The 25,037-nt window shown below is 40.2% G+C and overlaps 1 pseudogene; it reads left to right on the top strand.

Moving 5' to 3' along the window:
- The window catches only part of LOC136164261 (adenomatous polyposis coli protein-like), a 46,671-nt pseudogene extending 26,151 nt beyond the window's left edge, over window positions 1-20,520 (top strand).
- The last annotated feature ends 4,517 nt before the right edge of the window (window positions 20,521-25,037 follow it).

Raw genomic sequence — 25,037 nt, 5'->3', positions numbered from 1 at the left:
TGATCCCATTTTTTAATATGCACAAACAGTCTTTCAGAAATAATATGAAAAGGCAGGTAACCACTGCTAATACCTCCTTGTTTTCTTAGTTTGGCCAGTTTTGTAATGTTTTTATAGTAGCTGCACAGCTTTTAGAGTGAGAGAAAACTTTTGTATGCGAAACAAATCTGACGTGTCCTTTCATCACCAACATCCTTCCCAAGTAGCTCGATGGTAAAGAATCCGCCTGCCAGCCCAGGAGACGCAGGTTCTATCACTGGGTCGGGAAGATTCCCTGGAGAACGAAATGGCAACCCACCCCAGTAGTCTTCCCTAGTAAATCCAGTAGAAAGAGACACCTGGTGGACTACCGTCCATGGGGTTGCAAAAGAGTCGGACATGACTTGGCAAGTAAACCACAGCAACAGCACTTACTGCCAGCCCTGAGAATCTGACTGGATAATGAACAGTTCTGTTTGGAGGCAGAAACTTAGTGCAAGCCCATTTACACACAGAGAAGACAACTAATTCTAATGTCAAAAAGTATAATTTTGAAAACAGTGTCTTTTAAGACTCTGGTCATGCATGCCTTGCTTTTTAAATCTCTTAGAAGCTTTGGCTTCAGTACATTTGAATTTGAAATATGTAGAAACATGTACTTGCTAAGTAGTCAAGTTCAGTGTAATAGTCATATTGCTAAAAGTAGTTTAATCTGGATGTTTTAAGTCAGTATGAACCAAATATTTGTAATATACAGACTGTGTCCTTTTTGCAATATTAACTCTTCAGTACTGTTTTTTTCTTTCCAAACTAAAACAAAACCAGCTCTTTACTCCTTTTTCAATGTCATTGGCATTGCTGTATGTGGCATTCTGGTTATTATGGCCCCTTTGGGTTTCCAGGGTAGTTTATCTGTGGTGTTTTGTTTTTTTTTCCCCTTGATCAAAATTACTATACTCTATTTTTAAAACTGTTTTTAGAGAGGCAACTTTTGTTTTTTATTGAGCAGCACTGCATTTATATTTTCTTTTTATATATATTTTTTCTGCTTTGAGTGTTTGCTGTTGTTTTTCTAGCTTCTTTAGTTATAGTTAGCTTTTATTCACCATCTTTCTTGTATTATGATTTTTACTGTTTGGCTGCATCAACAGGGTTGTTTTTTTTTTAATTTCTAAATCAATATTTACACTTATTTTTTCTACTTGATTGACTCTTTCATGTGTGTTAAATAGCCTTCTTTGCTGTTAGTATTGCTGCACGGGGCTTCTTTTGGTCATCATTTGCCTGGTATAATATACTCACTGTCAGTACATTTCCAAACGTTACCAACATTCTGGCCTCTAGAAATTCCTAAGAAAAACTGTCATTTGTTAATAATAGTTCTCATTATCAGTACAATTATAAGTTTATTGCAGGTTGGGGGCTTGTTTGTGTTTTTTTATCTGTTCAAGATTTCATTTATATCATTGGATTTGGGACCAACTGTCTACCACCATAACCTAGTCTATTCTTGTTTCTTTTTGTTATAAAAATGGCCATATTTTTCATAGCCTTAAGTCGTTACATTTATTCAGTGAATATAAACTAAAAGAAGGTATCATGTCTTATTTAAGAAAGAAAGGTTTTTAATTTTACTGTTTGCTGTTTCTTTATTACTATCAGAAGGAGAAGCTAGAAAATGGAGAAAACGGGATCAGATACTCATAAATTAGTTCACATACAGTACTGAGAAGAAAAGATGTCTGCCAAATAATTTCTCCACCATGAAGCATCTTATAACACTATCTTTGCCCTACCTGCTAACAATTCTGGTTTAAGATCTAGATGCAGGATATAACTCAGATGATATAACTATTGCACTTGATTCAAATCTCAGAAGTTCCAAGAGGGTACATGAGGCAACCAGTCCTACCACTTTCTTTTGTATTCTATAGGTTATTTACTGACAAATGTATACCATTTGGGGGGGAGGGGCCCCAAAAGATGGGAGCTATAAGGAAAATTGTGGCATGATTTAATAGTCTCTAGAAAATAGCCAATGAGAAATAGTTTTTAAAATCCCATGCAGAGTACTCTTATAACTCATTAATAAAGAGACAACCCAACTTACAAATGGGCTAAAGATTTGAATACACATTTCACCAGAAAAATTCATAGGAATGGCTAATAAGCACATGAAAATAGGCTCGACATCATTGGATGTTAAGGAAGTCAAGTTAAAACCACAATGCTATATCACTCTATACTCACTAGGATGGCTGTAATCGTGAGGAAAACAATAAGCATTGGCACGGATGTGGATAAATAGAAGCTGTCATATGTTGCTGATGGGAATGTAAAATGGTTCAGCCACTTGGAAAAGTTTGGCAGTTATCTAAAGTATTAAAGGTATAGTTACCATATGACCCAGCAATTCCACTTCTAGCTATCTAAGAGAAATGAGCACATATGTCCACACAGAGACTTTAATTTGAATATTCATGGAAGTATTATTCACAGTAGCCCAAAAGTAGAAAAATGCAAAAGTGTATCAACTGGTAAATCAATAAATAAAATGTATACCGTTACAATGTAATACTACTCGGCAATTAAAAGGAACAAATTGTTGACACACACTATAACTGAGGTGAACCTCAAAAACATTATACTGAGTAAAAGTAGCTAGACATGTAAGTCCGTATATTCCATTTACAATAAACGTACAGAAAAGACGAGTTTACAGAGCAGAGTCATAGTTACTTGGAGCTGTGAGTGGGAATGGGGATTACCTATAAATGAGCATGAAGGATCTTTTTAGAATGATGAAAATGGTCTAAAACTGAAATATAGTGATTCTTGGTAAGTTTATTCAATGTCATTGAGTTGTACACTTAAAGTGGGTGAATTGTCTTAAAGGCATTTTAAATCCAACGTAACCAAAGCACAACTAATGATGGTCTCCTCCTAAGTCCTCCTTGTGACCCCCACATCCTCCAAATCCTCCTTCTCCTTTAGTATTATCTGTCTCCATGAATGGTACCACCATTATTCAGCTGTGTGAGCTAAGAAACAGAAGAGTAGTTTGTGACCCCAGATCTCTTCTTCCACTCACTGTATCCAGTCTGTCGTGCAGTCCTTCAGGTTGACCTCTGTCTCCAAGCATCAGTGCTTCCCTGGGTGTAAAGGACTGTCATCTCCCACTTACTTTAATATTTAGTCTGCAAGTTGATCTCTTGTGTTTCCCATCTTCTTAGACCATTCAAAATTTGAGTTTAAACGATCAGAATACATGCACCTTTTTCCTTTAGAGTATTGGTTATGTGGGGGCATGAGTGCCATCTGAGAATCACACTAAAATTCAACAAAATCATTAAGTTCCTTTTTTTTTTTTTTTTTTAATATTATTTTATTAGTTGGAGGCCAATCACTTTACAACATTTCAGTGGGTTTTGTCATACATTGACATGAATCAGCCATATAGTTACACGTATTCCCCATCCCGATCCCCCCTCCCACCTCCCTCCCCACCCGACTCCTCAGGGTCCTCCCAGTGCACCAGGCAAGAGCACCTGACTCATGCATCCCACCTGGGCTGGTGGTCCGTTTCACCATAGATAGTATACATGCTGTTCTTTCAAAACATCCCACCCTCACGTTCTCCCCCAGAGTTCAAAAGTCTGTTCTGTACTTCTGTGTCTCTTTTTCTGTTTTGCATATAGGGTTATCGCCACCATCTATCTAAATTCCGTATATATGTGTTAGTATACTGTAATGTTCTTTATCTTTCTGGCTTACTTCACTCTGTATAATGGGCTCCAGTTTCATCCATCTCATTAGAACTGATTCAAATGAATTCTTTTTAACGGCTGAGTAATATTCCATGGTGTATATGTACCACAGCTTCCTTATCCATTCATCTGTTGATGGGCATCTGGGTTGCTTCCATGTCCTGGCTATTATAAACAGTGCTGCGATGATAAGTTCCTTTTTTTAACCATCTCTCTGTTCTACTCTTCACACTGTAATTCTTTGATATCCTAGAGCAAACCACGTTTCTCCCATCACAGCTCCTTTGCATATGGTCTCTATTTCCCTAAATTTTTGCATGTGGTCTCTGTTTCCTTCATCCTCTGCCATATCCCGTTTCCTAGAACTCCTGTTTATATTTTAGATCTCAGTCCAAACAATACTTCCTAAGAGAGCACTTCCCCCGACTCCCACAATGTCTGATGTCCCTCTGTTATATATCCTTATAAGCAACTTGTGCTCTTTTTTCAGAGTGCTTGTCGAAGTGTTTAACTTTACTGTTGTTTCTTTCATTATTTGATAGCATCCCTGACTAGACTAAATCTGGAAGAGTGCGTTGAACGATGCCTGGGTTTGTCAGTACTGTGTTCTCCAGCCCTATTGCAAGTAACTGACATAGCACATACTCAATAATTACTTTTATATTGACATCTTCAGTGATGTCAGTGTCAAATCTTTGTAGATTTAGTGCTCGTTGATTCATTTTTTCTCTTCACTGACTTTGTATTCTCTGCTTTAGATGATTTTGTTGAATTTTATGGTATCACTTTCCCAAGGTACTGTTTTTTCTTGTTTCTGAATTATTGGGACTACTTCTCTTTTGCCTATGTATAACTTACACTTGTTTATTGATGGAAATAGTATATGTAAATTATTTTAAAGTCACATTTTAAATGGTCTAGGAAAGCTTTATGTTTAAATAAATTCCAGTGGAAGCCATTTTGTAACATAGTTTTCCATTATTATGTCACAATTTTTAATGTGTAATTTTTAATTTTGCCTATAATGTTCCTAGAGGAGGCACACTGGTAATTGTTTCTATAAAAGATACTTGATTATTTTCTTTCTTTGATTCTGTGGTGATAGTTTTCAAAGTGACTGCTTTGTACTAGATATAATCTGTCTTGAAATTACTGCTTTTACTGGATATAATCTTGCCCTTTCACTTTACCTAACAGATGGTGGTTACATTAGAAAAGGTTTTGGTTTTATTCATATTAGAATCTAAGAGCTTATCTGTTGGTTTCATATTACTTTTATTAGCAGATGTATATAAAAATATATGTGTGTGTAAGTATAAATATACTTACATAGAAGGTATTTATAAGCTATAGTAACTGCTATATTTGCAGCTCTATTAAATACCAGAACCATGTGACCTTGCGGAAAAGACAGTTATTTGCTCTAGTTGGGTTATGTCCCCGATAGTGATGTGAGCACAGCTGGTGGAGGATGGTGTTTCTGTGGGTCTCAGAAAACCCTTTGTCTTGTGCAGCCCTAGTGTTCGAGGGACACACTTCACTTTGCTGTGACCGAGACAGGCAGCTGACAGCCCGCTGGAGGCTATGGAGTGCAGCTCCGTGCTTTTGTGAACCTGTGTCATTGAGGCCTTCAGAGCTTTAGAGCAAGAAAGAAGGAAAGCTGTGGGCTGAGAAAGCATGCACCGTTTTTGTATGTATTGATGTTAACTCCATATTAACAGAGGTCATCTCAGAGCAAGCATGAAGCTGGCTCACATGAAGCCGAACGGCAGAATGAAGGTCAAGGAGTGGCAGAAATCAACATGGCAACTGTGGGTAGCGGTCAGGTAAATAGATTATTTTATTAATTTCTTTTCTAGTTAACTATTTAAATATTTTAAAAGAAATACTGAGTGAGATGATTCTCACATGACCTGTTTCCTTCCTAAATGGATATCTCCAGAAGAATTCAGTACTAAAATGCTATGTCATTTTTCTTTATTATATTTAACTATGAAGCTTTCAAATTTCCAAGTATATTTTATAGCTCTAAAGTATGTGTCTCTGTTTTAGCCTAAAATGATTAATGTGAGTAGAGTTTCTTTGAAAAATAAATACTAAGCTGCATTTTGGTCATATGTGATTTGACCTAGTTATTACTGCTTGCATTGAATAGATTTGCTCTTTCTCTGTGGCATTCTAAGATATTTTTGTGTTTTTTAAAAAAATCATAAAGAGTTAATATTTTCATCTTCAGTTGTATTCCAGGATTATAGAAACCTAGCATTTAAATAAACAATTCTAATGCCCATTAAAATAAAAGTAAATAAATACCCTAGTCATATTTACTATTATCATCTTTAGCAAAATTATGGAAGACAATTTTTTAAAATGTAGAACATTATCTTGTTGTGCTGCCATCAGTTTTCTATTAGAGTTTGATTGGAATGTATCCTAATGAGTATTTTTCTTTGGAGTGTTCTGTATTCTCCACATTTTTTCAAGCAATATTTTATGTTTTAAATGAATGATTTTTTAAAATACAGTTTCAACTAAGTTGATTTTAAGGAAATTTTCTTACTGTTGATATAAAATATTCCTTTAGTGCCTATAGATTACTTTTAATGATACTATTTATTTGTTCTATTAGTTCATTAAAATTTAAAGCTTAAAATGTCTCATACTTAATTTAAATATTTAAATTTACCACATTTAAACAAAAATATACTTCATTTTAATATTACTGGTCCACATTGTACTGGATAATACTCTACAGATGGTAAATTAGGGCAAAAAAAAATTATATTCCAATAGTACATTTGGGTTCTTTGTCTACTACTTAGGGAGTTCTCTGAGATTATCATGTGTTCCTACACATATGTAGAAAGAAGTTCTGTCTTCTTGACAAAAATCTTTTTTTTTTGCTTTAGGATTAAGACCCACTATTAATACTTTGGGGTCATATTTCAATTATTATATCCTTTAAAGCCTCACCTAGCCAATAAGCTCAATATTTATTTTTTTAATTGAATTCTTATCTCATTTCTTATATCAGAATTTAACTCTGAATATATTAGATTTAATGTCAAAGATGAAAACTTTAAAAAACAGTTTACTTATTTACCTATGTTGTGTCTTAGTCGTGGCATGTGAGATCTTCTTCCCTGCGGCATGCGGGATCTTCTGTTACGCCGTGCAGGCCCAGAAGTCGTGGCCCTCGGACTTAGTTGCCTTGCAGTATGTGGGATCTTAGTTCCCAGACCAGGGGTCAAACTCGCATCCCCTGCATTAGAAGGCAGATTCTTAATCACTGAATCACCAGGGAAGTCCCCCAAATGAAAACTGTTAGAAATATTAAAAGTTAAGGAAATGAGCATAGAGTTTTTATAATCATGAAGTGAGTAGGAAACCATAAAAGAACCATAGGCTTCATTTAAAAATGTAAGACTTTAGTGTGCGATAAAATCATAACAAACTTACAAGACAAAAACCAAAATCACATTAATGACGCTACAGCTACTTCCAGATCTTAATGTAGATAAGAGGTGTGTCTGTGAGACTGTGATCCAGTTATGCCAAAATCCCTTTACCTGTCAGACTCTTGGGGTTTGTTCATTTCTTTTGTTATTTGCTCCAGAGACAAAACAGTTGACACTAACAAAACTGAAAATAATCTCTTTGACTTTCTCAGAATCACAGTAATATGATCCATCAAGCTCCTGCCCTAGTGCCCTTGGGGAAGGAAGTTCATTGTACCTCACCTGGTTTCCTGCCCACAGCCACTCTGCCAGAATGATCTTTCACGAGTAAATCACCCTCTTGGTAAAATCCTTTGTTGGCATCCATTGATTCTCAGAAAAAGACAAGCCTTACTACGACCTGTATAACCTGGCTCCTGCCTAAACTTGCCAGCTGTCTGTCACCCTTTGCTCTCAGCACGCCTGCCACGCTGGCCCTTCAGGACTTCCCCTTGACGGCTTCCTCTGCTGCAGCCTGCACACCATCTGCCCGTTCCCTCTTGTGCCTTCTCATCCCACTTCACTCAGTTAACAGCAGTTTGTGTGTGTCTGAACTTTAGCGTGATTTCTCTCAAGAGGCTTGAACTGTTCACATCCCATTACAGGCTGTCCTCGCTTGTTCTTCTCACCTTGAAGACCACATTTGCAGTTTTATATTTATTTATGTGGTTATTTCTGTTCTCCCTACTAAATTGTAAGCTCCAGAAAGACAAAGATTCTTTCCAGTTTTATTCATTTTTATATCCCCACAGTCCCTGATAAATAAATAGTAGATAATAGCAATGAATATATGTAGGTTGGAAGGGATAACTAACATCCCTTCTAGAAAGAGGGATTTTTGATCTGTGATTAATCTCCCTTGAATGTTAAATGAAAAGAGAAAGCTAGAAATAAATTATATGGGCTAGATCCCTACTTGCTTAGTATATAACTTTATGTGTAATTCATTTATGAATCGATCTCAGCTTTTCCATTTAATGTTTAGAACCAGATCTCTAGTGAGACAACCAGTAAGTAGTGATGAAGTTCAAACAAGACTGGGAAAGAGATGAAATGGTAGGAGAACCTTTTCCACTGCCAATAATATGTTTTTAAGCCTGTTATTATGGAAAATTTCAAATATATACAGAGGCAAACAGAGTAATAGAGTAATCTGCAGGTACCCTATATACTTTGTCCTCTGATTTTATTTTTGGAAAAGATCCCAGACATCATCATTTTTTGCTTAAATATTAAATACTTCACTGTGTATTTACAGAATATAACATTTTTTTAATTGAAATGTAGTTGATTCCTAACATTGTTAGTTTCAGGTATACAGCAAAGTGATTCAGTTATATTGTATTTTTCCAATTCTTTTCCATTTTAGGTTATTACAAGATATTGAATAAAATTCCCTAGGGCTTCCCAGGTGGTGCTAGTGGTAAAGAACTTGCCTGCCAGTGCAGGAGACAAAAGAGCTGCGGGTTTGATCCCTGGGTTGGGTAGATCTCGAGGGCATGGCAACCCACTTCAGTGTTGTTGCCTAGAGAATCCCACGGACAGAGGAGCCTGGCGGGCTATGGTCCATAGGGTCACAAAGAGTTGGATGTGACTGAAGCGACTTAGCATGCACACATGCACATACTATAAAGTAAATCCTTGTTTATTTTATATATATCAAAGTGTATGTATCTGTTAATCCCATACTCCTAATTTATCCCTCCTCCCATTTCCCCTTTAATAACTATAAGTTTGTTTTCTGTGTCTAAGAATACTTTCTTTTAAATTGAAAATACAGTTGATTTACATTATTGTGTTAGTTTTAGCTCTACAGCAAAGTGATTCAGTAACATATACATATTTTTTGGATTATTTATATCTGTTGATCCCATACCTTTAATTTGTCCTTCTCTGTCATCTGTGGTAACCGTAAGTTTGTTTTCTGTGTCTGTGAGTCTATTTCTGTTTTGTGTGTAGATATATTTGTATTATTTTTTAGACTGTACATATAAGTGATCTCATATAATGTCTGTCTTTGTCTGACTCCCTCACTTAGTATGGCATTCTCTAGCTCCATCCATGGTGCTGCAAGTGGCAGTATTTCATTCTTTTTTGTGACTTCTTAAACCATTGTATCTTCTTAAAACCATCATCTGTTGATGGGTACTTGGGTTCTTTCCAGGTCTTGGTTAATATAAATAGTGTTGCTGTGAACATTTGGGTGCATTTATCTTTTCAGATTAGAGTTTTCATCTTTTTTGGATTTATGCCCAGGAGTGAGATTGCTGGATCATGTGGTAACTCTATTTTTAGTTTTTTAAGAAACCTCCATACCGGTTTTCATTGTGGCTGTACCAATTTATATTCCCACTAACAGTGTAGAAGGATTTCCTTTTCTCCACATGCTCTCCAGACTTTTTGCTTTGATGGTGGCCATTTTTAATTTGAATTTCTCAGTAATCAGTGATGTTGAGCATCTTTTCATGATTTGTTGGCTATCTGTATGCCTTTTGAAGGAATGTCTGTTTAGGTCTTCTGTCCATCCTTTGATTTTTGTTGCTTTTATTTTTTATTTTTATTTTTTTGATACTGAGTTGTATGAGCTGTTTGTACATTTTGGATATTGACTGTCAATCAAATATTTTCTCCCAGTCTGTAGGCTGTGTTTCTGTTTTGTTGATAGTTTTCTTTACTGGAAAAAAATCTTTTAAGTTTGACTAGGTCCCGTTTATTTATTTTTGCTTTTATTTGTTTTCCCTTGGGAGACTGATCTAAGAAAATATTGCTATAATTTGAGACTATGAGACTATTTTGCCTATGTTTTCTTCCAGAAGTTTTATGGTATCATGTCTTATACTTATGTCTTTAAAACAATTTGAGGGATTTTGGGGGCTTGTTTGTTTATGGTGTGAGGGTGTGTGCTGACTTCACTGATTTACATGTAGCTGTCCAGCTTTCCTAGTGTCACTGGCTGAAAAGACCGTCTCTTCTCCGTTGTGTGTTCTTATCTCCTTTGTCAAGGATTAACTGACTGTAGGTATGTGGGTTTACTTCTGGGTTCTCTATCCTGTTCTTTTGGTCTGTGTGTCTATCTGTCATGTTTCTGTACAAATGCCATGCTGTTTTGATTACTGTAGCTTGGTAGTATTGTCCGAAGTCCCAAAGCACTCTGCAGATTTAATGCAATTCCTGTCAAGATGCCTATGACATTTTTCACAGAACTAGAACAAATAATACTAAAATTTCTATGGAACTACAAAAGGCCCAGAATTGCTAAAGCAGTCCTGCAGCCAGAGGACACCTAGAATACATAACTATTATGCCATTATTACACTCCCAAAGAAACTAACAGTAGTTCCTCGGTAGCATCAGATTTCAAATTTGCAGTTGCTTCGTAAATGTCATAATTTTTAAATTTATGTGACACAAGGGCCAGATAAAGTCCATGCACAGAGATTGGTTAGTGTGTCTTTGAAGTTTCTTTTAATCTATAGATTTCTTCTTTGTCTCTTAGATTTTTGCTGTATATTTATTGAATAACCAAAGTTATTTGTCTTCTCAAGTTTTCCATAGTCTGAATTTTGCTAGGAACATCTGCATGGTGAAGTTTGACCTATCTCTCTGTCTTCTGTATTCCCTGTAAATTGGTATTGGGTCTAGCAATGTGATCAGATTTGGTCTCAGGCCCTCATTCTATGCCTGAGACTTTCATAGGTAGCATAGTGGTCTTCCACCAGAAAGCACATAACATCTTTTTGTGATATTCACAGCATTTATACTTAATGTCTACCTTTATTAATTCACTAAGGGTTGTAGAATTAGCTGTAGTACTTTAATAAAGAGAAACTTCTCATCTACTGTTGGGCCACTTCCGTGTACCATCTGTATGAAAAAAGGCAAGGTGAGGAGGGTGCTTGCTTCTTTTGCTTCTTCTCCCTCTTACACAGTTTCACAGAGAGTTGGAGACTGTTGCTACCTTTATGGTGAACTTCTTAGAGTCACTTTGTTTTGTTTTGTTTTGTTTTCTCAGAAAAATACTGTTTTTTGAGTCCCTTCCTAAAGTGAGCAAGTAGATAATAGAAGAGGGATTTGTACCCAGCAAGTGTAGTTGAAATTGACTGTGTCCCAGCTGTACTGATTGAACTGCCAGGCATAGTCCTTCTTGGGCCCCTCGGCACACATTTGAGTGCCTCTGATGGCAGTGGATATTGAAAGGTGGATAAAGGAGGACCAGAAGATAGAGAAGTGCTTGATTCTAATGTGTGTTGAAAAGGAGATGCAGGTCAGAAGCAACAGTTAGAACCAGACATGAAACAACAGACTGGTTAAAAATCTAGAAAGGAGTACATCAAGGCTGTATATTGTCACCCTGCTTATTTAACTTATATGCAGAGTACATCATGAGAAATGCCAGGCTAGGAGACTCACAAGCTGGAATCAGGATTGTTGGAAGGAATATCAGCAACCTCAGATATGCAGATGATACCACTCTAATGGCTGAAAGTGAAGAGGAACTAAAGAACCGCTTGATAAAGGTGAAAGAGGAGAGTGAAAAGGCTGGCTTAATATTCAACATTCAAAGAATGAAGATCATGGCATCCTGTCTTATCATTTCATGGCAAGTCGATGGGAAAAGTGGGAACAGTGGCAGATGTTATTTTCTTGGGTTCCAAAATCACTGCGAATGGTGACTGCAGCCATGAAATTAAAAGACACTTGCTCCTTGGGTGAAAAGCTATGACCAACCTAGACAGCATATTAAAAAGCAGAGGCGTCACTTTGCTGACAAAGGTTCACATAGTCAAAGCTATGGTTTTTCTAGTAGTCATATACGGATGAGAGATTTGGACTGTAAAGAAGGCTGAGCAGTGAAGAATTGATGCTTCACTGTGAAGAATTGAACTGTGGTGTTGGAGAGGACTCTTGAGAGTCCCATGGACTACAGGGAGATCAAACCAGTCAATAGTAAATGAAATCAACCCTGAATATTCATTGGAAGAACTGATCCGGAAGCTCCAATACTTTGGCCACCTGATGCAAAGAGGCAAGTCATTGAAAAAGACCCTGATGCTGGGAAAGATTGAGCACAAGAGGAGAAGGGGGCAAAGGAGGATGAGATTGTTGGATGGCATCACCAACTCAAAGGACATGAGTTTGAGTAAACTCCAGGAGATAGTGAAGGACAGCTTGGCATGCTGCAGTCCATGGGGTCACAGAGAGTCAGACTTGGCTTAGCGACCGAACAACGATAACCATTTCTTACAGGTTACTGCTTCTCTGGTCCCTCTGAAGGATGTTGGTGCAGACTTAATCATAATAAAAAGGCCCAGGAAAGATTCTCAAGACTCAAGTTCTGGCTTATAGGTAGTATGGGTATGGGAATGTTCTCTTGGAATCTCCTTATAATAAATCCATCTAGGTTTCTAGCTAGAGAGTTTGGGAGAGCAGAGTGGAGAGTGTCCCAAAATCAAGAATCTATATAGAAAGATACTAAGTCTGAAGCTTAAAGGTGATTGATGTCTACACTGAAATGAATGTCAGAACATGTTTCATCGTAGACATGGGTTTTTCCTTGCTTTGTAATGTAACCTCTTGTTTCTCTTCTGTTTCAAACAATATGTTAGTTATCTATTGCTGCCTGACAAATTTAGCAGCTTAAATCAGCAACCATTTATTGTCTTTGTAGGTCAGGAATCCTGGTGCAGCTTAGCTGAGTGCCTCTGGTTCAGGGTCTCTCATAGGCTGCAGTCGCCATGTTGGCTGGGGCCACAGTCATTTCAAGATTTGATGAGGGGAGGATCTGCTTCTAAACTCACCATATGACTGTTAGCAGGCCTGAGATGTCCAGGCTGTCGGCCAGTGGTATCATTTCTTGCCACCAAGGCCTCTGCAAAGAGCAGTTCATAGTGTAGTATCTGGCAATCCCTCAGAGAAGAACAAGAGAGGGTGTCCAGGATGGAAGCCACAGTTTTTGTAAACTTATCTTGAAAGTGACTTCTCATCATATCTATAGCAGTCTGTTCGCTAAAAGCCTTACACAAAATCTGGCCTACACTTAACCACAGGAGTAGTTCACAAGGTGGTGAATTCTAGAAGACAAGGCTCCTTACGGGTTGTGTTACATCCTCACTACCAGAAACAGTCAAAGTATTTAGATATCCTTAAAGACAGTATGCTTGCTTCAGCATAAGGAGTCATTCATTTCCTCCTGTAGATCAAAAGCAGCCCTTTGCCAAAATTTCCTTAAAAGTCTCCCACCTGCTCTCTTTATCTTGAGTCTTGGTCCCTCAACTCCATCCTCCTTATTGCAATCAGAAGAAGCTCTTAATCTCCAAGTGAGTCAGTTTCTCTGTCTCTCTCTCTCTCTCTCTCTCTCTCTCTCTCTCTCTCTCTCTCTCTCTCTCTCTCACAGGCACACACACACGTACACATTCTTTGTGACCTGTGCTTAGGGCCTCTGCCTCATCTGAGCTGCTGTGTGGCTGACCCTCCTCTTTTTTAAGGAGACACCTCTCTGTCGTTCACAGTCAGACAGCCCTTTACTCTACAATCCCGAGCTGAGTGCCCGCCACTCCTGTCTGCACACCTGCGCTCGTCACGGCACTGTGTGTTTACATGTTGAGCAACCTGTCCAGGCTCCATATGCAGCGAGGGTGGGGGTGTCTTACTCACTTACATTCCTACAGACTAGCATTGCACCAAGAAAGGACAGAAATGGTATGGACATAACAAGCAGAAGATGCTAAGAAGAGGTGGCAAGAATACACAGAAGAAGTGCACAAAAAAGACCTTCATGACCCAGATGACCACGATGGTGTGGTCACTCACCTAGAGCCAGACATCCTGGAGTGTGAAGTCTAGTGGGCCTTGGGAAGCATTTCATCACTCAATGGGGCTTTCTTCCAGCCAGTGTATATTTAGCTGAATATGGTTTCATGCCTTTTGATTTGGGAAAGAATATTACTCTTAGAATGTCTTCAGTGTTTGGTTTCTTCTACATTGTACTTTGTCTTTTACAACAGTTTTTTTTTTTCCTCCTTCAGTCTTTCTCTAAATTCTACTCAAGTTTATAGATAAAAATACTCATTTTGAGCAGTTATAAATGTTCACACTTTAATGGTATATTTAGCTATTTACCCTAAAGACAGTTCATTTGGAGTATCTTAGCATGAAGCTAGCTATATTTATCTATAATCTAAATTATACTGTCTATAATTTGCTTAATTTCTAGGGGTCAAGTACACGAATAGATCATGAAACAGCCAGTGTTTTGAGCTCTAGTAGCACACATTAAGCTCCTTGAAGGCTGACCAGTCATCTGGGAACCAAGGTAACGGATTATAGAGTCTTGTCGCTAGAACTCTGAGTGCTCTACTAAAACATTCTTCATGCTTCTTTTAATTTTGGCTTAAGTATTCTTTTGTTTCCATCATCGCAGTCTCTTAAAGAAATGACAGCCAGGTCTCTGCAAGCATCCTGAGGTGCAGCCCACAGCTGGCTCGCCCCCCTGAGCTCTCCCCTCCCCGTGACTTTCTGCCTGGCTGCCCTGGCTGCAGTGGTGCAGCCCTCCACTTCCCACCCTGCTGCACAGTGACCCTCAGGGTCCTCGCCAGCCTGCAGAGCTCTTCTTGGGCTTTCCTTCTTTACAGAGCGTTTTCTGACCCAGGGCCCTCGCGCCTGCCCATGCAGTCTGTGTCTGCCTCCTTTGAAGCACTACATTTGGAGCACGGGGACTATTTTTTAAACAGTATATTTTCCATTACATCTAAATACTTCCTTGTTTTCATAGCATATTCTACATACTCTTTCTTTACTTTAGTAATATAATGGCTCTGAGGAAAAGCATTACATAACTAATGTCGATATAAGAAATGAATTTTAGAGTAGCAGTGATATTATTAATATAAAACTTAATCCTTTTAGTAACTCACAATAGTTACTACTTGGGATCACTAATATGCCAGTAACTGCTAAGACTTGTACGTAAACTATCTCTGATCTTTTCCAAAACCCTTTGAATGTATTATTCTTGCCCCTCTTTTAAGTGAGAATACTAAAGCCAAAAAGATGGTAATTAAATTAGAATTCCACCCCAGTCTGTCCAACACGAGTAGTTTTTACTGTAAAGAAAACCTTTAATATATAAGAGTACTATTGCTTGAAAACTGGCAGCTTGAATACCATTTCCTTTTGGAGTGATTTTTGCATGATAATATTAAGACCTTACTACATTTTTGAATGCCAGCTACTGTCCTGTATACATGTGTGACTTTAGTTAATCTTCACAAAGAAAACCCTATTAGGTAAATTACTCCGTTTGGCAGCTGAGACAGCTGGACCTCAGAGAACTCTGGTAACCTGCTTGTGTCACACAGCTCACTTGCAAATAGTAGGACATTACCAGAAGAGTCTCAAGGTGGCTAAAGTTGCCCCTGGTTTGGAACCACTAATTTATAGATATGATGCATTTCTATAATAGCCTCAACTTTCACACAGTAGCTCTTGCTTTTAAAAAATGCGGTTGATCACAGGACAGGATGACTGGGTGCTATTTCCTGTTTCTGATCTGCTTCTGAGTAAATTCTTGGAATTTACAGGAAGGGAGTAATGATGCTTACCAGCTGCTTAAAAAAAATTAAATAAGAATATTGACTTTGTATCTCTATATGATCAGGGATCATCCCTATATGATCCCTTTATGAGAAAATACTTTTACATGTATAAGGGAGATATCATAATTTTAACAATATTATAATCTGGTGACGGTTAGCAATTGCTTAGAACCAGTACTTAGTAAATAGTAATTGCTAAAAAACATTTTCTCTTTACTGATTATGGTTGTAGATTTTAAAAAGTAAAATTTTTAATTGTGTAAAGAATTTTAGATAAACCACATTTCTTGCTCTGTATGTGTTGGTAGGTGTGTGTGTGTGTGGTGGGTGGGGGAGATGTGAGAAAGAGAAAAATCAGTTGATTGTCTTTCATTATGATAACAGATTTTCACCCACTGATCCAGATAATAGCAGTTTAGGTATGCAAGAACCTACTGTCTCCTTATGACTATATACTACCACTACTAATATTTACTCATAAAGAAGATGGTGATAATGATTATAGCAATATGGATTTTGAAATAACGCTCATTACTTCATCCTGGAAAGAGATTTTTGTTTTTGTTTCTGTTTTTGTTTGAGTTACAGCTAATATCCCATTCATCACTTCATTGGTGTTGGCTTTTGGCTATTAAAGTCATAATTTTGTTTCTAAACTCATTTGGCCCACAGGTGGAAATGGTGTATTCATTGTTGTCAATGCTTGGTACTCATGATAAGGATGATATGTCGTGAACTTTGCTAGCTATGTCTAGCTCCCAAGACAGCTGTATATCCATGCGACAGTCTGGATGTCTTCCTCTCCTCATCCAGCTTTTACATGGCAATGACAAAGACTCTGTGTTGTTGAGCAATTCCTGGGGCGGTAAAGAGGCTCTGGCCAGGGCCAGTGCAGCACTCCACAACATCATTCACTCACAGCCTGATGACAAGAGAGGCAGGCGTGAAATCCGAGTCCTTCATCTTTTGGAACAGATACGAGCTTACTGTGAAACCTGTTGGGAGTGGCAAGAAGCCCATGAACAAGGCATGGACCAGGACAAAAATCCAAGTATGTTCCATATGGTGCATGTGACAAAGCAAATGTAAAAGTTTTTGAAATGAAAAGTTTTTTAATTAGGACGGTGTCTTTATGAATCAGAGTGGGAAATTCATATTAGCCACCTGCACCGCTCACATAGTTTAAAGCTTAATTTCTCTATTTCCCTAGGAAAAAAAGTTAGCAAAGGGAAATGTTGTGTGCACTACAGTACAACCAGAAAATAACAGAAAATCAAAGTAGACTTAAACAGTCATAGCATAGTTGATCTAGAAAGAACTTGAGCGATTATGTTCTCCTTCTCTTGAGATTAAGCTCAGGAAAGTGACTTTACGTAAGTTCCTTCAGCTGTGAGTGACCAAGCCGTTCTCTTATATTTGCATATCGCTTTACTCAGTGGATGCAGAGCTGTGTTATATCTGTTATTTGATCCTTAGAACAGCCTTGTGAAGTAGGAAGAGAAGATATTATCATCTTCATTTTACAGATGAAGAGACTGAGGTTCAGAGAGGCCAAAAGACTTGCCTGTGGCTTCACAGGTAGTGGGTGGGGGATCCAGGGCCAGAGGCCAGACCCCCTGACCCTCAGCCCAGTGTCCTTCCCACTTCACTGCCTGTCTTCAGGCCTTGGGGCCCCAGCTGCTGGGGTGATCAGCCACCCAGCTCTTTTCTCAGGGAGAAACCCTCTCCCCCAGGAGCAGGGATCATGGGAGTTGGGACCCTTGAGGAGATAAGTTACTTCATTCCTATAGGAAGAACCAAAAGCAGTAAGTATATAAGGTAAGACCTCCTTTCACCTGGTAAGAACCCACACATAGACATACACACAGCAAAGGACTATCGAGTCAGTATCTTGATTGGGGGAGCAGGAGAAAGACTGATGATGAGAACTTGATCTATAAAGATTTAGTAGATTTCTCTTAGGGTTAGGTATAAAGGTGAATTTATTTAAAATTAAAAAATTTTCAACAGTAAGAATATAGCAGAAATGTCCTTTCTGTTTGTCCTAGGGCTAGGGAGAATTAATAAGTTGCTTTACTGGGAGAACATTATCTTTCTGGATTGTTTTCTTTGGCTGTCCACAATTATGTAATGACTTGTATTGTGTGCTCTTAATACCTGTTCTCAGACAAGTTAAATAGAATAAATACTATTACTTCTGAAAAATAGACTTGGTTTTTCAATTTTTATTTCAAGTAACAGTTTTGAAACTTTATGTATAGCACTAAATGTGTAAGTACATTTTCTTAGACACTTTTCCTTTAAATTTTTATTTACTATCTGGTGTCTATATAATAAACTTTCTCTACTAGAGTTGCACTAGGTTTCTCTATACATTTCTATACAGCCATGTGCCTTTCAGCTTTGAAAATATAAATTATAAATAAATAGTTTTATACCAAAATGTTTTTATTATTTCAAATAACCAGTATAATTTTTAAGTTATTAGTTGAATTATAGCATAAACCTACATGGGAGTTAGTCCAGCAGACTTGGTGAAAGGCTGGTGAGGGGTAAACATTTTTACAGAACCAAGGAAAGCCCTTTACCTGTATTTTCCTTTCCATGTGTATAGTAGTTATTCATCTCTTCAGCAAATACTTGTTGATTCACTAAGCTACCATGCATGAGAAGTATATCTGCAAACTCAGTATTTTTTAGGTATAATAAACATCACTACTTTGAGAAAACAAAGCATTATGGTTTATGTCAACTTTATTTTTCAGTGCCAGCTCCTGTTGAACATCAGATCTGTCCTGCTGTGTGTGTTCTAATGAAACTTTCATTTGATGAAGAGCATAGACATGCAATGAATGAACTCGGTAAGATAAAAATGTTTCTTAATGCCATAGAAGAATCCTGAAGATTTTTTGTCATTGTTGAATTAGGATATAAGGTCACTAACTTCTATTACCATCTGTTTCTTCCTTGTAGCAAGTGACTGGTTTCAAGAGAAGACAATGTCCTAAGTGACAGAAACTGCTACCCTTTTATAGCCTAACTTGGGTTTTTAAAATCTTAGCCAGAGATGGGCGAAAATAAATAAATAAATGGGCCACTCCTGCCAATATTGTCAAGGTAGACTCTGGGTGACAGTTGGTGGGAGGGTAATTTGAATCGTTTTGAGATGTGATGATGTGGAGCTTTGTAATTATTTTTGAACTCAGTCACCTCTGATGGACACAGGAATGAATTATTATTAAGATTCTCATTTATCTTCATGGTCATCCGTACTTTACTGGATTTTCATGATAAGCAGTGTGTTTGGTATCTCTGAAACTCGTCAATAATGGAAAAAGCATTATTCTCTAATTTATGTTAGAAAGCATTCCATTAATTTTGGAAGGATTACTCTCAGTATGTATTCTCACATACTCTGAACCTTACAGAACCTGCCTCTGTGGCCCGCATTTTTCATGTGATGGTTTCTCTTTGGTTTCTAGGTTCATTTTGCACATGTGGTATTTGTAAGTTGCATCATGCTGAGCCATCTCATGTGAACCTGGATAGCTGTAGTCATGCCACAAGCAAGAAGCACGCACTGAGTCTCCATCTTGGTGTAGCTGTGCCCTTGCTTTCTGTGCTGTTTATGTTACCTTTCATTCCAGGCCCCGCTTTGCATCTCTGCCACCCTTACCATTTTCATTCATCATTTATCTTCAAAGTGACAAAGTTGTGAGTTTCTTAAGACGCAGAGAACCTGAACAGCTGAGAATGAGTGCTGTCCCCTTGAGACCGTCATTTTGGGAGGCTGTGTGTACTTGGTCTCCGCCGGCCCCCAGCTGCACGTTTCTCCCCACAGGCCCTAGCCCACTTGATTCTCTTCCCTTACTCCCCAGGTTCCTGTGAAATTGAGTATGCACTTGTGAGTTCTCCCCTCCTCAATACAATCCAGCATTGGTGAAATTTCAAGTTTGGGTGGTTTTTTTGGTTTTTTTTAACACTCATAATAATGAGAAAAATAATGAACAAACAGGAAAACTAATCCAGTTTTAAGCTCCCACAAATGTTTTCTTTAAATGTCCCTGTGTTCCAATGAACTGTAGACTAGGACTGACCCACATTAATCATCTGAATTTCCAAGTGAAATCTAGACTCAGTATTTGTTCCTCTTCCTTCTTCAGGTAGGAAGGCTACCCGGGGCATTTCATCCCAGGAGCTATGGCAGGGGCTTTCAGGTGAGGAGCAGGATGGGGCCTATGGGGGTGTTACTGTGGGGATGTAGCCACAGGGGATTACCTTCTCACTCCTAGCCTCTGACTTTGCGTTGGAGCCAAAGAAGAAACTAGGTGTGTAGACTGTGGATAGATGCAGTCAGGTAGCACAAGGGATCTGACAGTGAGGGATAGGAGGAAAGAAGTCCCAAGTAGATGAAGAAAAATTCCTAAGCCCAGTCAGCTAGGACTGTCTTTTGTAGATGCAAGAAAATTCTACAACCATTAGGGTCATTTAAGTTTGCAACTATTAGTGTTGCAAGTTTTAGACTATAATACCAGGAATGTACACATTTATTAATTTCCAACTCTGTCCTAGAAACTGTGCTAGGCACTAGATAACAAAATGAAATCCAGTAAGTGGCCCAGGTGATTCTTATGGGACTAAAAATGCCAAAGCTTCTTTCTTTCTGGCCTCTTAAAAAATACAAAGTCTTTTACACTAAATTTCATTCTGCTCAACAAAATTAATTATATGCTCTTATTCAAGTTATTTGCTTATATCCTTACCCGATTAATAACGTCTCTGGTGCTAAATATTCAGTTTTTGTTTTACTAGATACAGAAACCTCCACCATAAACTCCTAGTTCTATTAAAACAGACACTGGCCCTGCCTATATTTCTAGATACTTTAAACAATTTTTACAATCTTTTTCTATTAAACATATTATAAGTGTTCCTTATAATCCACAGACACGAGACATAGTCGAACGAGCACCTCACACACTAAAGTTACAAATAAAAAGAACTTAAAGAAAGGGGAATACACAGGAACACTGCTGTCTTCCTTATCCAGAGCAGACTTTACTAGATTCCAACATAAGATATTTTCTCAACCCATCACTATTGTTAATACAGCTTTATTCATTTTAAAGTTTTTAAACCTGCCACAGGGAAATATTTTAACCAGGGCAGAAAGGCATTTCGAGGAACTGAAGGACACGTCTCTTCCCCTGCCCATTTGGTACCAAGACGGGTTAATGAAACAATGGAAATCTGGGAAACTAATCTTACAGGGAAAAGGATATGCTTGTATTTCCCCAGGTGGATCCAACAAACTTTTTCCTCGGAAAATTCGACCCAAGGGGGCCCCCGACATTCAAAATGGAAACAACAAAAGCCCTAAGAGGAAGACGTTCCAATACAGGCCATGGCTGCGCTAAAGACCTCCAGAAAGCACCACCCTCAGTGACATCTGTAAGGCATAGTTCCGGCCAGGCAGAAAAGGAGAGCCGACCTCAACAGAAGTAGGTTGCCTTTGTTCAGGCAAGGAGGGGCGACAGTCGGCCTAACGACAAGGCTGAGCACCGAGAGGGATCAGGGAGGCTTCATACTTATAGGGAGGTTTGTGGAAGCAATAAGGGAAACGTCAATCAGGCGGGATATTTTAAGTATTCTTTTGTTGAAATGACACTCTATAGTTGGGCAGAGGGTGATAAGTCTTCTGGGCGGGTGTAGGGGGTGGTAGGTTTCCGGACAGGGGGTGATAAGTCCCAGATAGATGCAACTGGCCTGGAGCATCAGGATGGAACTAAAATTATGCTTTGTTTTCTCCAAAGTTAGATGATTCAGCAAGGGGCCTTTGAGACTGTTGCTCTCTTTTCTAGGCCCAAAAGACTCCTTCATTCCAGACCCTGAAATCATAAAAAAAAAAAGGGGGGGGGGGAGAAGGGCGCCTTATCTCTCTGGCTACTTCCTGCCGGATGGTGCGACGGTTTTGGGTCTGGAATGGAGGATCGTCCTAGGGCCCACAGTCTCCTTTTTTCTGAGCTTGAGGTGAGGCTCTCGAGAAGAAGAAAACAGTCTTGACCTGATCTCAAGAGATGGCCCGAATCCGTTCTTGGAGAAACCTTTGAAAGAGATTAAAGAGACAGGGTCCAGATAAGAGGAATAGAGTGATAAATACTAATGGCCCCAGAAAGGGAGCAGCCAAGGGAGGATCTGTGGGAACAGGTTTTGGGGAATGTAAAGGTTTTCTAACTCTTTCTGCGGCATTCAATTCTGTCTCTAAGTTCTCTGACTCGACCCTGGACTATCCCCGTTTCATTAGCAAAATAGCAGCAGTCCTCTCCTAGGAAAAGGCAGGTCCCTCCCTTTTCTGCAGTGAGAAGGTCCAGGGCTCGCCTATTTTGTAGGGCCACAGAAGCTAATGAGTTAATTTGTTTTGGGATTGAAACGAAGGACTCTACTACCTGCTCCATGTCTTCATTAAGTTCTTGGGACAGCTTGTAATAGAAATGGGCAGAGGTCCAGATGCCTCCCATCCCGGTGCCTTAGGGCTGCTGCTATCTATGCCAGTCCCAACCAGGAGGGGGGGGGGGGCGATGACAGCTCATCTTTTTCTGTGGGAAAGTTCCCCTTGGGGGGTAAACTCTTTGTTCTAGCTCTCCCTCTTCGAGGAATGTTAGGCCTGGGGTCAGGAAGACCAAGATGCAGGGTCCACGGGGGTCTAAGGAGAGGCATGAATATGCATAGGTCCCACAGAGAATGAAGATTCCTGGATTGGTGCAATTATTTGTGCTGTTCCAGAGAACCCAAGTGGAACAGAAGGAGGGAGTGGAGTTTGTAAGACCAGTGCAGTTGGGACTAGAGTAGTCAATACAGGTTAGGTTTGAAGAGGCTGAGAGTAAGGACATTGTCAGAGACTGGCCCAATGAGTTGTGTAGTTTTCTGTTGGGAAGGGGAAGTACAGTTGCCCTGTGACAGCCAGGTTGAGGGTAAGGGAATGGCTCTGTGTGGTGAGGGAGAGAGTGACATGCATATCCAACACTGGGATGTGTGTGGTGTGTACTGGAAGAATTGAAAGGAAGAGTTGAGAAGGTGGGGAAGGTGTTGGTTGCCAGAGGTAGGTTTTAGGAGAGGCCGTAATTGGGAAAGGAGGTCTAGGTGTTTGTAAGGCTCAGGGGTCAACTGTAACCGGGAAATTATGTTCTTTGTAACTTGTTCTTGTTTCTTTTCCCGATTTTGATCTAGTACCCCACCCCCGTCTGAGTACCCCCAGTGGGTAATGGGATAGAAACATATGTTTCTTCCATTTGGCTTATGGCAGGTACTCATGAAACTCCCTCTCTTTTGTACTTTGACAGTGAGTAGGGATTTGGACTTCCCGCCCCCGAGGTTCATGTCATGGTGCATGGTTTTGGAGCTGTATTGTAACATGAGGAATGTACGTAGGAATAAATGTCTGAGCAGGGGCAGGGAGTAGCCAGGAGGCTGGGGAGTGCAGCAAGGATAAGGAGCAGGGGAGTCATGGGGCTGTTAGTTAGACAGTACAGAGGAAATAGCACCCTAGGAGTAGAACCCAGCTAGCAATGTAGGCGATACCCACGGAAAGATGAAGAATAGGTGGCCAGTCCTGAGGGGAGACAGTTACTAGGCCTACAGCAAGGATTAAGATTAGGAGTGCAGCTATAGTTAGAGAGACAGGGAGAGGTCAGTCAGGGTGAGGGGCAGAAGGCCCCAAGTTGGTGGTGATTTGAATCTGAGGAGGAACAGTGCTCATTAGGATGTAGAATGATGTAGAGAATGAGAGTAAAGAAATCAGTTTCGTCTGGAGTCAGGTTGTAGAAGGTTCCCTGGAGCCACAGTTGAGACACCAGTGCAGTCAGGTCTTTGAAGGAAGTTCCTGTTGGGGCGCTGATCCAGAGGTCTTGTAGTAGTTGGGTCAGGAGCAGTTGTAGGTTGAAGAGAGTCCAGGTCATTCAGTGTCCTCTCCGATAGTTGGCAGGGGTTGTCGCTGGGTGAATTTTAAGGAGGTGGGTGCTGTGCGGGAGACCTGATAGGTGTCATTTAAGGAGGGCAGCGCAGGATTGGAGGTGACCCATTTTAGATGAGAGAGGTGTACCCAGGAGGCGACCTTTTTGAGTTTAGCTGCAGTTGGGGCAAGGAGGATGACTTTGAATGGTCCCTGCCACTGTGGGGTTAGGTCACCCTGGGGATGATCAGACAGATAGGCCATGTCCCCAATTTGTAAAGGGGGCAGGGAGGCTTGGGGGTCAGGGGCAGGCAGATTGTGACTGATGTATTTCCAGAGGGCATTGCGGAGTTGCGTCAGCAGAGGGGGGAGTGTAGGAAGCTTGGTATGGGAGGAGGCTCAGGGGGGAGTCCAGGAGGGAGCATGGGCCTTCCATACATCACCTCAAAGGGGCTCAGCCCCAGGGGCTTTCTGGGCAAAGCCTGTATTCTGAGGAAAACAATTGGTAAAAGTTTACTCCAATTCAGATGTACCTCGAGGGTTAGTTTGGTAAGGGTTTTTTTGATTGTTCTACTCATCCTTTCTACCTTTCCTGAGGACCGGGGAGGGTATGGAATGTGAAATTTCCAGGGTGTCTGTAAGAATTGAGGAAGTTGTTGGGTGCCCTTGGATGTAAATTCTGGGCCATTATCAGACTGTAGGGATGAAGGCAGGCCAAACCTGGGGATAATTTCTGTGAGGAGGATTTGGGCCACTGTGTGGGCTCTTTTGTCTGTAGTGGGAAATGCTTCTACCCATCCCGAAAAGGTGTCCCGCAGGAGGCTCCGAGGACCGCGGCCCCGGGCCAAAGCGACACACCTCCGGAGCCACGTGAACCCTGAGTAGCAAACGGGATGGTGGGGGGCGGTGGGGGGGGAGCGGTGCGGCGCCGCTCGCTGCCCCACCCAGCTCCCGCAGGCTCGCAAGGCCGCTCAGGTTCCCAGAAGCGCCCCGGGCCGGGCCAGGCGGGTGCTGGCTGGGGGTGGCGGTGTGCGGGGCTGGGGCGGTGTCGGCTGCTCTCCGAGCTGCAGGGCCTGGCCGGCCGGAGTCCAGTCACGGGTCGTGCGGCTGGCTCAAGTGCAGCGCGCGCCCCCCGTGGAGAGCTGCGGTTCAAGGCCCGACCAGCAGGTCAGAACAAAAAGGGAGGTGCAATGCAGAGCTCTTAGGGCACCTGGCAGCTGCCTCGGTCTAACGACATACCACCCTGAACGTG

This window comes from Muntiacus reevesi, chromosome 3 (assembly GCF_963930625.1).
Source record: "Muntiacus reevesi chromosome 3, mMunRee1.1, whole genome shotgun sequence".
NCBI classification, from domain to species: Eukaryota; Metazoa; Chordata; class Mammalia; order Artiodactyla; family Cervidae; genus Muntiacus; species Muntiacus reevesi.
Note: the sequence above shows the minus strand (reverse complement) of the source record. Positions and strands in the feature narration are given on the sequence as shown.